The following is a 14,140-nucleotide window of genomic DNA, read 5'->3' on the forward strand; positions in this document are numbered from 1 at the left end:
GCCCGCTCGCTGAGTCCCTGCGCTCGCCGTGGCGGAAACTCGGGAAAGAGGCGGCGCGCAGCCTGACTGGACTTCCCCTCCGCCCCCAAGAGGTCGCAGGTCCGGGCTCCCGGGGCTCCTCCAGCTTTACCACGGACCTGGAGCGAGCTTTTAGGGGGCATTCGGCAGCCGGAGAGAGTCAGAGGCATTCTTTGGTTGCTAAGGTAATTGTAGTTGTGACAGGAAATGGGCAAGAAACTAATGGGGTGGGGGAGACGGTTTGCAAAGGCACGGCCCCACCCCCGGGAGACGTCTCGTTGTGGGCGCGGGTCCGTTTCGGTGGTGACAGGTGCCGGTGTGCCTGCAGTTTGGGACCGTGGAAGACGAGCTTACATAAGTGGTTAGGCGAGCTGGGACGGGTGGGACGGGTGCAGGTCTGCATATAAATCGTGTTCCTGCTTTCTGAGTGTGAGGCGCTCACCAGCCGGGACGAGGGAGCAGAGCGGAGGTGCTTCCAAGGTACTTAGGAGTCCTCCGATTTTGGGGGCGCAGGTAGGGCAGATACCTCAACAGCAGACCTTCAGGAACTTTTTCTCCGAATAAGCGCGTCCATTTGTGGTCTGGAAGGAAAGAGAGCGAATCTCCGTGGTGAGGTGTGGAGGGCTGGGGCCGCCGGTGAGGTCTGTTATTTGGGAACTGCAACAGGAAAGAAAGCCGCAGGTATTCATTCACTGAGAGCACAGATAAACTACGTGTGGAGACCCTGTTTACACACACTTCCGGCTGGCCTTGAGAGTGGCTCAGAAAATTTAATTCTGCTCAGAATGAAAGCTGCTGTGTATTTGTTTTTGTTGTCAATTTGAAAAGTAGGCACGTTATTTTCTTTCGTAGAGACTAGTGGCATTTCTGTGCTATATATTGAAGATACTTTGTGGCTTCTGTTGGCTTGACATTGTTCTCTTAGCATTTTTATCAGTGTTTGGAGTTGTATCTGCAGGTTAGTTCTGATCATTACCTTTTAGCAGTCCCATAGTCAAACTGTACAAACAACCAGGATGAAGTAAAACGCAGCAGTGATCCTTTTTTTCTCCAGAGGGGATGAGAAATAGAAGAATTAGAACGGGGCTTGTAAGAATGATGCTAGGAAATGGGCTGTAATTCTCTCTGTGTGGTTGTCAAAAATTGTTACACTGAAATGACAACAGTTCAGCTTAATATGTTGTCAACAAGGCTCTTGTAGAACAGTTTCACAGGCAGATGGGAATAGAGTGGGAAATGGGCTGTTGGGGAGAAACTTCCTGTGAGTTGTATATCTTTATTGTTACCTTAGTAATTTCATAATGGGTGTGGCTACTCTGTGAAAGAAAGCAGAGAACTGAGAGAAACTGGAGACTCTTTGAAGAGACATCCTCTTTAACTTTCATCTGAACCAGGAAATCCAAGATGATAAATTCTCTCTGATTTCTCTGACTGTACTAGTAAGGTCAGTTGTGTGAATATGGTACTATAAGATATATAGAGTCTATTCCCAATAACTCATACTTTTCAGAAAGAAGCTGCAAATTCTAAAAATGTCAGCTATTGTGAGGTATTTTGATGACAGAGATAGCTACTGGGGTTTCCTTTTCCACATTCATTTCATTGGCTCTTTACTTCCTGTTTCCTTTAGGAAGTTTCAATTAACATTCACTGAATTTATACTGCTGAAAGCTTCAGTAAAACAATGTTGTTTTGTCTTTGAAGCATCATTTCTTATCAAGTGAAACATTACAACAATGCTTTTGTGGCAGTAATATTTCTTTAAATGAGTCTCATTTATTTAGTTATTTTTTATTTATGGAACAAAGATATCCAACATAAATATCTGAGCAAATATTTCTTGAGGAAGAAAAAAAAATTGAGGATATTTTGGACAATGGAATTTACCAATTATTTGGAATGTTTTATTGTCCCACAAGGACAAAATTTTGGGGTGAAAGGATCATTTTGTATCTCACCTCTCTGACCTTCTTCTGAGCATTTTATCCGCAGATAAAAGACTTTGCCTGGAATTGCTAAACATTGCATTTTGTGCCAAGGGTTAAACGTCAGGGAGATATGAGTAAAGCACTGGGTGTCACATAAATGTTTTTCAGAAGGGGTGCTTTCAGAGATCTCAATACTGGGATTAAGTTTTCCTTTAACTTCACAGTTAGCCTGCCTTAATTCTTAGTGTTTTGAACCTCGGAATGCATTTAACCTCTTCGTTTTCGGGGCCAGCTGGAAGAAATATATTTACTGAATTTCATTTTCAATGTAACATATGGCATGAGATAAATAATTACTATACACACTGTCCTGCTGAATGCAAAGAAATAGAAATAGAAAATAAACTTTCATGTTGAGTGCCATAACATTTCCAAAAACAGTTTTACTGTTTTTCCTGATTAGAAAAGTAATGTTTAGTTAGAAAAATAAAATCCAGAAAATACAAAGAAAAAGAGAAAGATTATCTGTAATCCTCCGCAGATAGTGAATCACTACTAACATATCTTCAAACTACATTCTTTCAGATATTATTCCAGTCATATCTTCAGTATATTTGTTCCCCTTTCTCCATCTCTAATCTTATGAAGAGAACTAGGATATTTGCTAAAGGTTTAGGTTATGACTGCTAGTTTAGTGGGTGATCTTGATTAGATTTTTATTTTTGTTAGTGATCATTATTTTCATAGAGAGCTGATTGTCTCTTTGTCAGTTCTTTGAAAACTAATGTTTGTCATTTGGGCTGGCAATACATGGGGCTCCCTCATCTGACACAGGCAGTACAGCACCAGAAAAGCAGCAGAAGGAATCCGGGCCAGTTGGGGTGGGAGACCTGAGTTCTGCAGAGTCCAGTTTCTCCATCGGCTTCTCATGTGGCCTTTGGCCACTGGGCCTCTGTTTCCTCGAAAGACAAATAATACTTTCCAGTTTAGCTCAGTAAACTCATGGCATATGTGTTACTTTGACATTTGATGAGGATGATCTTCGTTTGAAGAGGGCTTATGCAAACAGACAGCTGGGGTTCACCCCCAGAGTTTCTGATTCAGGCAGCCTGCAGTGGGGCCTGAGAATTTACATTTCTAACAAGTCCACAGATGATGCTGACTGTGTCAGCCTGGCGACCACATAAAAACTACAGGATAAGCTCCTTGAGTCTTTGGGGCCCAAAATACTCTGTCCCACCCCGACTGAGTACCCAGCAAAGCACCTGCCAGTAGGTGTTCAGGAAATGTTGATTCAATCAGTATCAGTTATCTTCATAGGGAGAAAACTTTCTAAATAGATCAAGTGAATAACCATCCAGAATTGGGACCATGAAATCTGTAATAAGAATATTTATCAGTCATAAAACCTAGTTTTTCTCACTGCAAGCAAAACACAAATGCTTATGAGTAGGCAGTTAAAATGAACATTAAACTTAGTGAGTTATGTTAAAAATAACCAGGAGTATCTGTTCAAGACACTGCAGACCATGAATCTTGCCAAATGCTTCATAGGTGCCTCTCTGAGACCAGTAAGAGTCAATTCATTTTCTACATGCAGTTGGTTCTGCTTCTCTGTGGGTTCTGCATCTGCTCATTCAATCAACTGCAGATAAAAATATTCAGAAAAAATTGCATTTGTACTGAATATGCACAAATTTCCCCATCATTAAACAATACAATAAACTACTATTTATATAACATTTATATTATATTAATTATGATAAGTAAGCTAGAGATAATGTATAAGAAAAAATGTTCAAAGGTTGTATGCAAATACAATGACATTTTATATAAGGGACTTGAGCATCCAGAATTTTGGTAGCTGTGGGTGACCTGGAACTAATCCACTCTGGATACCAAAGGATGACTGTATTTAAAAAAAGGGCAGGGGAAGTTCTCTAATAACTACCCCCAATCACCAAAGCAGCATGTAAAGCAAGCATTGACACCCCTGTTGTCTAACTCCCCAAAAGGCATAATAATGCTCACTAAAGTACCATGACCATTCTATGAGTTAGGTTTCTATTTTGTGGTTGAAGAAACTAATCTCAAACAAAGAAATCTGCACAAATCCACACAGCTAGTAAGTGGCAACATCAGAAATCAGACCCAGGCCTGCCTGATACCGAAGGAAAGTGTTCTTTATCCCTTCCTCTCACTCACAGTGAGTAAGTAAATTTGAGAGCTCCAAGATTCCAGCAGGCTGAAACACCTTGTTTAGAATTTTTGATCATCTTTATATTATTACTTTTTGGATCATTTTCTTCTACTTATGTATTAGAAATGTAGGGTACAGAGAACACTCATTTTAAGTATGGCAACATGAAAAATATGTAAATACTTGACTATGAACAAATAAGATGCTCCTTTAAGGATGGCAATTAAAATGAATTGCTGCAATTAAATGAGTTGTCTTGGCTTCTCCAAATTATTTGGTAAAACCATCGAAGGACAAACCCCCTTTACATTTTGATGTGGTGGATTTCCCTTAGTCACTAGGTAGTATCTGCTCTCCTCAGAAGGATATTTTCTTGCCCAAGTAGAAGCCTGCATTACACAGAATACGCCAAGAAAAGGGCTACTGCATAACTTGGAGCTATTGGTGGAATCCTTTGGAGGTACTCAAGTCACTTGCGTCTTGCCATTGGATATAGCTACCTTTAGACTCCTATCATTTGCTCTAAAAGTAGAATCACAAATGTCTAGGAACTCTATCCATTGCTTCTCTATTTCAAGTTCGTCCTCTGTGAAATAAGAACAAAAATGCCACCTCCCTCTGGAATATGTGTGACTGTGAGGACATAGCATTGTGTTTAGAGACAGGAAGTGGGACATAAGAGCTGCAGATGATAGAGCCATCATGACACAGTACCAGTTTTCTAATAATTTTAACAATGAGTCTGTTGGGAAATAGATATATCAAGGTCTAGTTCCTTTTCCCCTGTTTTTCTTGAGAGTTGCTCTGTGAGTCTAGCATTGGAGGAACTCCCAAGTCCCTCCAAGAATCTTGCCCCATATTTCTGACACTGGGATTTGAAGGGACGTGTAGAAAGCAAGTGGCCAGACATCTAAGTGGGAGAGTGCAGAGTGGGTTAGGTCTCCTTTGTGGTAACCAGAGATATTCCATGAGCCCAAAATGTTGTTGTTTATCACCAGGACAAGAGGCAAAAACAAGGAGAATGCTGCAACAGTGATACCTCTTGACTCAGAGTTTGACCCTTACTTAGGGCAAAACCATGTTTTATTTTTGTTTTTCCATATTCTTGGTGTGTGTTCTGGTGCTTGGCAGATAGTAGGTGTTTGGCAAATGTTAGCTGAGTTACTTTCAGAGTGACAGGTGCAGGCAGCAGTAAATGGGAAGCAAGGCTTAGTGTTGGTGTGGGTACAGGAGCCGATGAGTCTCAGTATGTGTGGATGAGCATGGACACAGATGGAAGTTGTGCGTGGTTATAGCCGTTATTCTTAGGGCTTGCTTGATTTTACCTGGATAGATCCAGTTCAGATCCATAATACGGTGAGATCCTCTTTTTGGTTTGTAATTATAGATGGATGTTTGTCTCCTTTATTGGGCTGGCGTCTGTTTGACTGTTTTTTTATTTTTTGAGGGGGCTTCATTATATCTCCATCTCCAGCACAAATCCACACTCATAGAAAATGCTTGATAACAAATCAGTTGGCTAAACCAAAAATTGCCCAGCCTAGAAAGCTGTAGACCTGTCATAATAGTGTGATTGTGGTCTGATCTTACAGAATAACAGCAGCATCAGTAGAGCTCTTTTGTAGATTAAAGCCCTTAACAGAAGTTAGAAGGTATTGTTCCCATTTTATAGAAGAGGAAAATGAAGCTGAGAAGGAAAAGTTCAGTTTTTTTGCCATATATGGGTAGTGGCGAACCTATGCTGTGTGCGCCACAGCAAGCTGTTTGTATCATTGAAAGCTCTGGAAGGTTTGCCTCCATCACTGCCCTGGATCAAGGAGTTACTTGGTCTTGAAAGAAAGCAACATTTAAACTTCGATCTTATCTGAACCTCAAAGTTCTGAGTTTCTCTGATATGCCACAAGGTGGGAGATAAACAGAGATTTCCATCCTTGAGATAATTTAAGTCATTTTGGAGAGGTGATAGGAATAAATAGAAAGTTAATGATAAGGGATGTTAAGTGTCTGTTTAGGAAAGAATGCATGGAGTTTTATTTCAGTGTTAGTAGCAAATAGATGATGGAGACAGGAAGTACAATGCAGTTCAGTTTAGAGGGAGAAATAAATATCAGATCTAGAAAAGGAGGGTTTTGAAAAACAGGAAGAAATTTCATAGGTGGGTAGAGAGAGACAGAACAAGATTTTTCAGGTGAGAAATGTTGATAATAATTGGTTATTGAATTAATTATTTTTTACTTTTAGGCTGAAAACTAAATACTATTACAATGGGCTAGCATAGTTGGAGAGCTTATACCTAGCATGTGTGAGGCTCTGGGTTCAAGTCCCAGCATGCATGTGTACACACACATACACACACCAAGAAAGAGAACAACAAAAAGAGCTCATGTAAAATCTTCATAATCAAAGTCATCTCAGATGACTCTTGCTGAAATGGTAAATTCTGCCCTTGCAGAGCTCTTTATTGTCTTACCAATTCTGTTTTCAGCTCTATTTTTCTTCGTAGTTTTATCACCATGACATTGCAGTATATGTCTTCATTTATGTATTGCCTGTCTCCTTCCACTAGAATACTCATTCTAGGAGAGCAGGAACTGTTTTATTCCCCGTTATAACTTCAGCATCTGTTGCAAATTCTGGTTTATACTAATTAAGAATGATTTGTACAATGAGTGAAGGAGAAAAAGCACTAGGAAATGGGTTGTAAACTCAAGCACATAATAGGACCAGTTAGGTGAAGCAAATGAGGGAAGCAAGTAGGTTTTCATTCACAAGGGTAACTTAAATTGTTTTTCTTTAAATATGCTTTGTTTTTGTATTAAACATGTAAGTTTCTACTCCTACAAAGAAATATATGTACATTCAATTTTTCTTGGAGCATGGGGCCCCCTGACTTCTTTCTATAGAGATATGGGTACATAATAACCCTTCTTGTTTCTAAAAGTGAAAAAGCCACCCATGTTTGATCATAAATGGCATCTGGTGCTAGACCTCAGGGTCGGGAAGGCATTAAGGACAGGCGAGGACTGTGTTAAAGTAAAGGATAGGTGCTGTTTAGAAAGTACTGTTTTCACACTTTTCATCATTAACTATTCCAGTTAGAAAAACGTGATATAGATCTGTACTACCCAACCCAAAAGAAACACTTGTTTGAGTTGATTGTGTTTGACCTTTGTGATCTTTCTTTCTCTCTCTCAAAAGGAAAAAGACAACCACTTTAAAAAATATCCAGTGTATTTTTCCTTAAACTGCTATGTAAGTGCTACTTGTTCAGATTCCAAACCGAGCAGGAAGATGTCACTATTCTGCTGACCGTACATCCTAATACAATGACTGATTCAGCAGTGGGTCAAAATAGAAAGGGCGCTTTCACAAAGAATAAATTTATCGATTATATTTTAGGATGTTTAAGGGAAGGCACTTTCGTTTCCAGTACAACAGGTAGTTTAGGGGCCTGGCTGCTGGTCTCTGCCCAAAGACAAGGAGCTGTGACTTAAAACAAAGCAGATTAACACTATCGATCTGCATTCTTGCCAGTTGCATAATAGGGCTGGGAAATTGTGCTTGCTTTGAGGGCATTACTGAAACAGTCTACCTGGAAACAATCTCAAGAGTGAATAGTCAGCTCTTCACTGGGGCTTGTGGGGGTGCCCTAGCCCAGGGTGCAGTTGGGCTGCAGAATCTGTTCTTTCTGTCTTTGTTCTGCCTGTCTGCATCAGACATTGAGGCCCGCCATCAAAGCCCCCTTTCTATATGATAATCATTCAGATGAATCCTGTATTTAAGAAACTTATAATTTTGTTGGGGGGAAAAAGACAGGGAAACAGAATGTCAGAAGCAAGGCACATTGGAATGAAACTGGGGGAACCTTCCCACTGTGAGTTTTCAGTGAAGGGGTTGAGTGGATGAATTGGACCTTGGAAGACTGAGAGGCTTGGGGCCTTCAGGGATGGAACCAGGGGACAGGTGGCAAGCTTGTGCCTGAGGCATTTTGATGTAAATAAAAGGATAGAGGTGACAAAGTGCAGAGTGTGCAGAGAATACTTAACACCCTGTACTGAGAGCCAGGCCCTTAAACATCCTTAAGCATCCTTCTGGCAGGAGAAATCTGCATTGATGAGCTTATGTAAAACCTTAAATGAAAATGGGGATAGGGGAATCTCAGGTGGAGGCAAACTGTTTAATTATGTTTCTTGAAAGTAAAATGAGAAAAACAAAGTAGAGGATGAGTGACATTTGACTCACCTTGTGTTGGCAATAAAGTCTGCCCCAAATCCTGGTCACTTCTTCCTGTTCTCCAGGATCTCTCTCCCTGCAGTGGAAATGCCTGCAGGTGGTTTTGCTTTATTACAGTCAACAAACAGTCCCCAGGCCCTGGGCATTTCCCTCTGCTGTGTCAGGTTCTGTCCAAATGTTCAGTGTTGTTCAGACTTTCAGACCAAGAAGCACTGACCTGCAACCTCTAGGTCTTCCTGTGGCTCAGGGTAGAGTAGGTAAGTCTGTGGAAGAGCTTTATTTCACTTACTTGGCATGACTGATTAGGAAGTCCTTAGATGACCCACCCCAATGCAGAGAGTATTTAGCATCATGACAAAGCATATGCTGTAAATTCCAGATTTTTATTTTTTATTTTGGCTTCCTTTAGTTTTTTAAGAGCTTCTCTGCAAAAACCACTCCCCTGCCTGCCATCTGCAATAAAACCCCCTTTCCCACTTAAAAAGTATCTGGTTTTGATCCCCAATTTCTTATATTTTCTAATGTTTCTCAATAGAAATGACCAATTGATTATCAGCGGTGTATTTGAAAACACACTGGGCTAAGTTGAATTTTGCGTATTGAGAATTCTTGGCCAAGGAAAGTTTTCTGTAGTTGAGACTGGCCATATTGTTGGGTATATGAAGATAAAAATGATTGATAAAACTAGAAATGTACGTTGTGGGCCAGTTTATGGAGAGACTTAAATGCCACATATATATATGACAGTGGTGATGATAAAGTGATTCAGGACTCTCTTGAATGCAGGATCCGCCCCCCAACACACACATACACACCTGGAATATCTATCTATTGATATCTGTCAATACCCCAACTGAAGTTAAGAAAAATCCAAACATTTTAAGCAAAAAATAAATTTCTGACCTTGTATCAGAGCATTCAGGCCTGGACAGATCCAGACACTTAAATGACACTTGGCTTCTTTGTTTCTTTCTTCTGTGATACTAAAGAAAAAGCAGATGGTCACAAAAGTCTCTACCCCTTATATCCTTTCTACACAGCCATCTCCCTGGGAAAGGATCTCCCTTCTATTGTTCTTATTTCTGTTTCAGTGAAAGACTTGGGTCCTAATTAGTCACACCTCTAGGTTGGTCCAGTTTGTATGTCCAGGGATAAGGCACCTGTCCAGGACAGGTCACAGTCCAGTCCTTCTTTACCAGAAGCCCATTTGATAGGAGAAGATAGTAGGCGACCAGAAAGAGCAACTCCCTCTGAATTAGGATGAAAGATCTTCAGTTTTTTTTTAGGGGCTTTTTTTCCCCACTTTTCTATTTTGGTACTGGGAATCGAACCCAGGGCCTTACCCTTACTGGGCAGGCACCGCACCACTGAGCTACATCTACATCCCTGGCCCAGATCTTCGATTTTATTTGCTGGACAATAGAAAGTTATTAAGAGCAGAGACAGAGAATCTTAGCCAATGTGAGGACTCCCATGGAAGACTTTCCAACTCTTGGAAGATATTGCAAAGCATTCCTGTCATTGTTGGTGTCAGTTTCACTTTCATTTCTCTCATTCAATGATTATTGGTTTTTGTCTGTGCCTAGTGCAGCAAGGGGTGAATACATGTAGTGGTGACAGACATGACCTGTGGCCCCTTCACCATCCCTGCAGGCACAACCCTGCCATTATATCATCAATTTCACTGCTATACATACATGAGAGAGCTCAAGTGCCATTTTGAGAGTCAGAGATGCTGTACCCTTCTCCCAAATCTGCATTTAGTTTTACTCTTTTATTTATTTATTTTTTTGTTGTTGCTTTTGATTTTTTGAGACAGGGTCTCACTATGTAGTTGAGACCGACCTGGAACTCACTATGTAGCCCAGGCTGGTCTTGAACTCACAGCAATCCTCTGTCTCAGCCTCCCGAGTGCTGCTGGGCTTACAGGCGTGCGCCACCACACCTGGCTTACTCTTCTCTTTTAAACATGGAATTCTATCAAAATATAAAATATTTAAGAAAATGCACAAATCACTCCTCAGTGGATTGTCAAACAGTAAACATATTCATGTTATCTCTCCCAGACCAAAGATAGAATATTATTACCTTTCTCCAAAAATTATTCCATGTATCCTCCCAGTAAGTACATACATCTGCTCCCTCAGGGGTTAACCTTTAACTTATATCTAATACAGTAGCTTTCTTATGTTTTGAAATATTTCAAATATATATTTGATATAAAAGTGCCTATATGTATGTACTTTTTCTGGCCTCTTTTGTAGAAGGGAAGAGGATACTGGGGCTTGAACCCAGGGCCTTTACACTGAGCTATATCCCCAGCCCTTTTTATTTTATTTATTTTGATATATGGTCTCACTAAATCACTAAGTTGCCCAGGCTGGTCTTGAAATTGGGCTCCTCCTGCCTCAGCCCCCTAGAGTTCTGGGATTATAGGTGTGTACCACCTACCTGTTTTTTTTTTTCTGGATTCTTTTGCACATTAACATTGAGAGATTCATGTTGTGAGATATAGCAGTACTTTGTTAACTTTTATTGATATATAGCATTCTTTGTGATATTTCACAAACACTTATTCATTTTCTATGATGGACATTTGAGATATTTCCATTTTAGGCATATTGTGAATAGAAAATTTTCTGTGTATTTTGTAGTACAAATATGAATGTATTTCTGTTTGGTATATACTGGTATCTAAAACTGGATTGCCAGATCATGGAGTATGCATATATTTGGATTTAATAGATCCTTACAAAGAATTTTCCTAAGTGGTTGTATGAATTTATATTCCTGTCATCCCTTTATGAGTTAGTTTTTGTTTTTTATATTATTGACAAGACTCTGGATTGTCAAACTTGAATTTTAGACATTGTGTGTGTATGCTATGGTATCTCATTATAGTTTCAGTTTTCATTTCTCTAGTGACCAATGTGACTTTTAAATATTTTTGTCATTTCAAATAGCTATTTGATATTGAAGTTAATTTTTAACTACAGTTTCTGTATACTTTTGAAAGTGGTAATGGGGACATAAGTTACTAAAGTGAAGAGCTTGTTTGATGACTCTCCATTCTCATTACATTTTTCATACAAATGCACAGGGATATGATAGGAGACATTTCTTATTCCTTTGGTCTAGACAGCATTGTTGAGCCTTGTTTGGATGCACACTTCTGGATTCCAGATTGCTTTGCACTAGGGGCATGCTTGTTGAAACCCACTCCAAGGATGTGCTTATTGATGGAGTGTTTTCAGTCACCATCGCATTGTCAGAAAGGCCCTTCCTTTGGCCACCTTTCTTTGTGGGACCCATTCTGCTGAACTCAGTTTGGAAAGGAAGAGTGCAAGGATTTCTTTTTTCATTTTCATTTGTCTTTTGTAGTGCCTGTTCAAGTTTGTTGCTTATTTTTCTATTGAGTTGTCTATCTTATAGAGTTGTAGGATTCTCTTTCTCCCCTCCTTCCTTCCCTCTTTCCCTTCCTTCCTTCCATGCTGGGGATTGAATTTGGGGCCATGTGTATGCTAGGCAAGCTCTCTACCACCGAACCACAACTCAAGTCCCAGGATTCTTATTAAAAACAAATTTCAAATGCTTTTACCCATCATACAAATTAAAAATATTTTTCCTGTCTGTGGCTTTCCTTTCAAGCTCTTTTTTAATGAATAGGATATTTTACTTTAAATATAGTCCAATTTATCAATCTCTTCTTTTATAGTTATTATTTTCTGTGCCTGCTTAAAACATTTTTGCCTATCACAAGGTCATAAATCTACTCTATTTAACTCAAAGAAGCTCTGGGGTTTTTTGCTTTTTTTTTTTTTTTTTGTACCGGAGATCGAACTCAGGACCTTGCACTTGTGAGGCAGGTGGCAGAACCACTGAGCTAAATCCCTGGCTGTTATCTTGCTTTTTATCTTTATATAAAATATCTACCTGGGATTATTTTAGTCTATGGTATGAGCTAAAATAATCTGCATTTATTTTGCTTTTCTAACTCAGCACCACTTACTGAAAAACTTCTCTACTGCTCTGAAAGTTCACCTTTGTTATCAATTGGGTGGTCATAGATATCTGTGACTGTCTCTTCTCGTCTGTTCCATTTTCTGTTCATCCATCGGTGCTAGTACCACACTATCTTAATTACTTGAGCTTTATAATAAGTCTTGATATCTAGTAATGTATAGCCTCTAGCTTTGTTCTTATTTAAGAATATCCTGGTTATTTTTAGCCATTTGCATTATGTATAAATTTTTAAATCATCTTTTAATGGAATTTTAAGATTTCATTAAATCGCTAGTCCAGATTGGGAATAAATTAATGTCATTACTGTTTTGACTATTCCAATCCATTATATGACATATACCTCCATTTATTTATATCTTTCATTTTAGTAGTGTTCTTGTATCCCTTCTGTGTTGTAAGAGCATTATATGCTTTTTTAAAGATGCAGTCCTAGTATTTGAAGTTATTTGATTCTATTATAAATTATAGCTTTAAAACATATTTTCTGATAATTTATTGCTGATATGTAGAAATATTATTGAGTTTTATATATTGACCTTATATACAGTGACTGCTAAATTCACTTCTTAATTCTGGTAGTTTTGTGTAGATTTTTATGACTGTTCCACTTATATAATTAAATAATTTTTACTTTTTTTCCTTTAATCACTGTGACTTTTATTTCTTTTTCTTAACTGTTGCGTTGACTAAGACTTCTAGAATAATAGTGAGTAGAAGTGGTGATAGTGGGTATTCTTGTCTTATTTCTAATCTCAGTAGCAAAGTTCACTACTAGATATAATGGTTGTTGTGTTTTGCAAATTTCCTCTATCAGAGTAAGTTCCCTAACGTTCACAAATTTCTAGAACTATCTTCATGAGCCGATATTGAATTTGATTAAATGCCTTAAAGCAATAGTTACACAGAATGTTAGGCTTACCCTTTACTTCTCCTTTTCTTTTGGATCTTGGTTCCTTCTCCCTTTATTGCCTTGGGAGTTTTTCCTTTTCTATTTTATCCTGCTTTTCTAGTTGTTCTTGAAGACTGCTCTGTTACAAGGTAGAGCCTTATTGTAGAAAGAGGTATATTCAAATTGTATTACTCTGTCTCCCATCTACATGATATGAGTAAAAAAAAGTAAAACAGACTCCCAGGAACCTATTCAGGTCTTATTTCCTTGACTGATATTGCTTCTGGCTGGGGAGCTTTATGAGTAGATTTTTCTGTTAAGTTTTGCTATCTCAAGAAGAAGAAAAAGCCTATTGCTTCCATGTATGCATTACAGAGTCATAGAAGGAATACACTCAATATTACATTTAAATGCTAGTTTTAAGGTATAAACATAATAATTTCACTATTCTTAAAATAAAAAAGAAGAAATAATATCCTAAGGCATAAAGCTGACATGCTTTAAAAGAAAAAAAAAAAGCCAGTAAGAGTGCTTTTCTTCCAGAGGCCCCCGGGAACGTGTCTTCTTCTTCACCGATTAGTCAACCTCTTCTTGTGTGCAAATTTGGCAGAGTTTCTCTGTCACTCCTACTTTTTCTGGAGCAGTCATACACTCTTTCATGTGAAATAAGAGAACAATAAAATATTACTTGTGCAGGCCCTAACAGTGAATAGTATTAGAAACAGTAATCTTAGGACCCATGTAAAATGTAAAAGGAGAGGCATTTGAGATCTCGAGTCCAAAGTTCTAATGTCATCTCTGTCACTAATCAGTAGGTGACATTAAACTGCAACTCAATGAAAGTGCTTG

General features: G+C 38.8%; 1 protein-coding gene and 1 pseudogene across 8 annotated transcripts in view; one reads left to right on the forward strand and one right to left on the reverse strand.

Moving 5' to 3' along the window:
* Rgs6 (regulator of G protein signaling 6) overlaps positions 1-14,140 on the forward strand; it is a 561,710-nt gene that overhangs the window by 1,195 nt on the left and 546,375 nt on the right. For 6 of the 8 annotated variants that reach the window (XM_010645398.2, XM_010645401.2, XM_010645403.3 and 3 more), the window contains exon 1: positions 10-203. The exons of 1 other annotated variant lie outside the window; for it this stretch is intronic. The gene's annotated coding sequence lies outside the window, so the exon portion shown is untranslated. Of the gene's footprint in view, positions 1-9; positions 204-237; positions 499-14,140 lie in introns of those variants that run through there. One more of the 8 variants, XM_010645400.2, reaches the window with a different exon arrangement.
* Positions 11,370-11,691, reverse strand: LOC117287127 (annotated as a pseudogene).

This window comes from Fukomys damarensis, unplaced genomic scaffold (genome assembly GCF_012274545.1).
Source record: "Fukomys damarensis isolate Sample0158 unplaced genomic scaffold, DMR_v1.0_HiC HiC_scaffold_21, whole genome shotgun sequence".
Classification (NCBI taxonomy): Eukaryota; Metazoa; Chordata; class Mammalia; order Rodentia; family Bathyergidae; genus Fukomys; species Fukomys damarensis.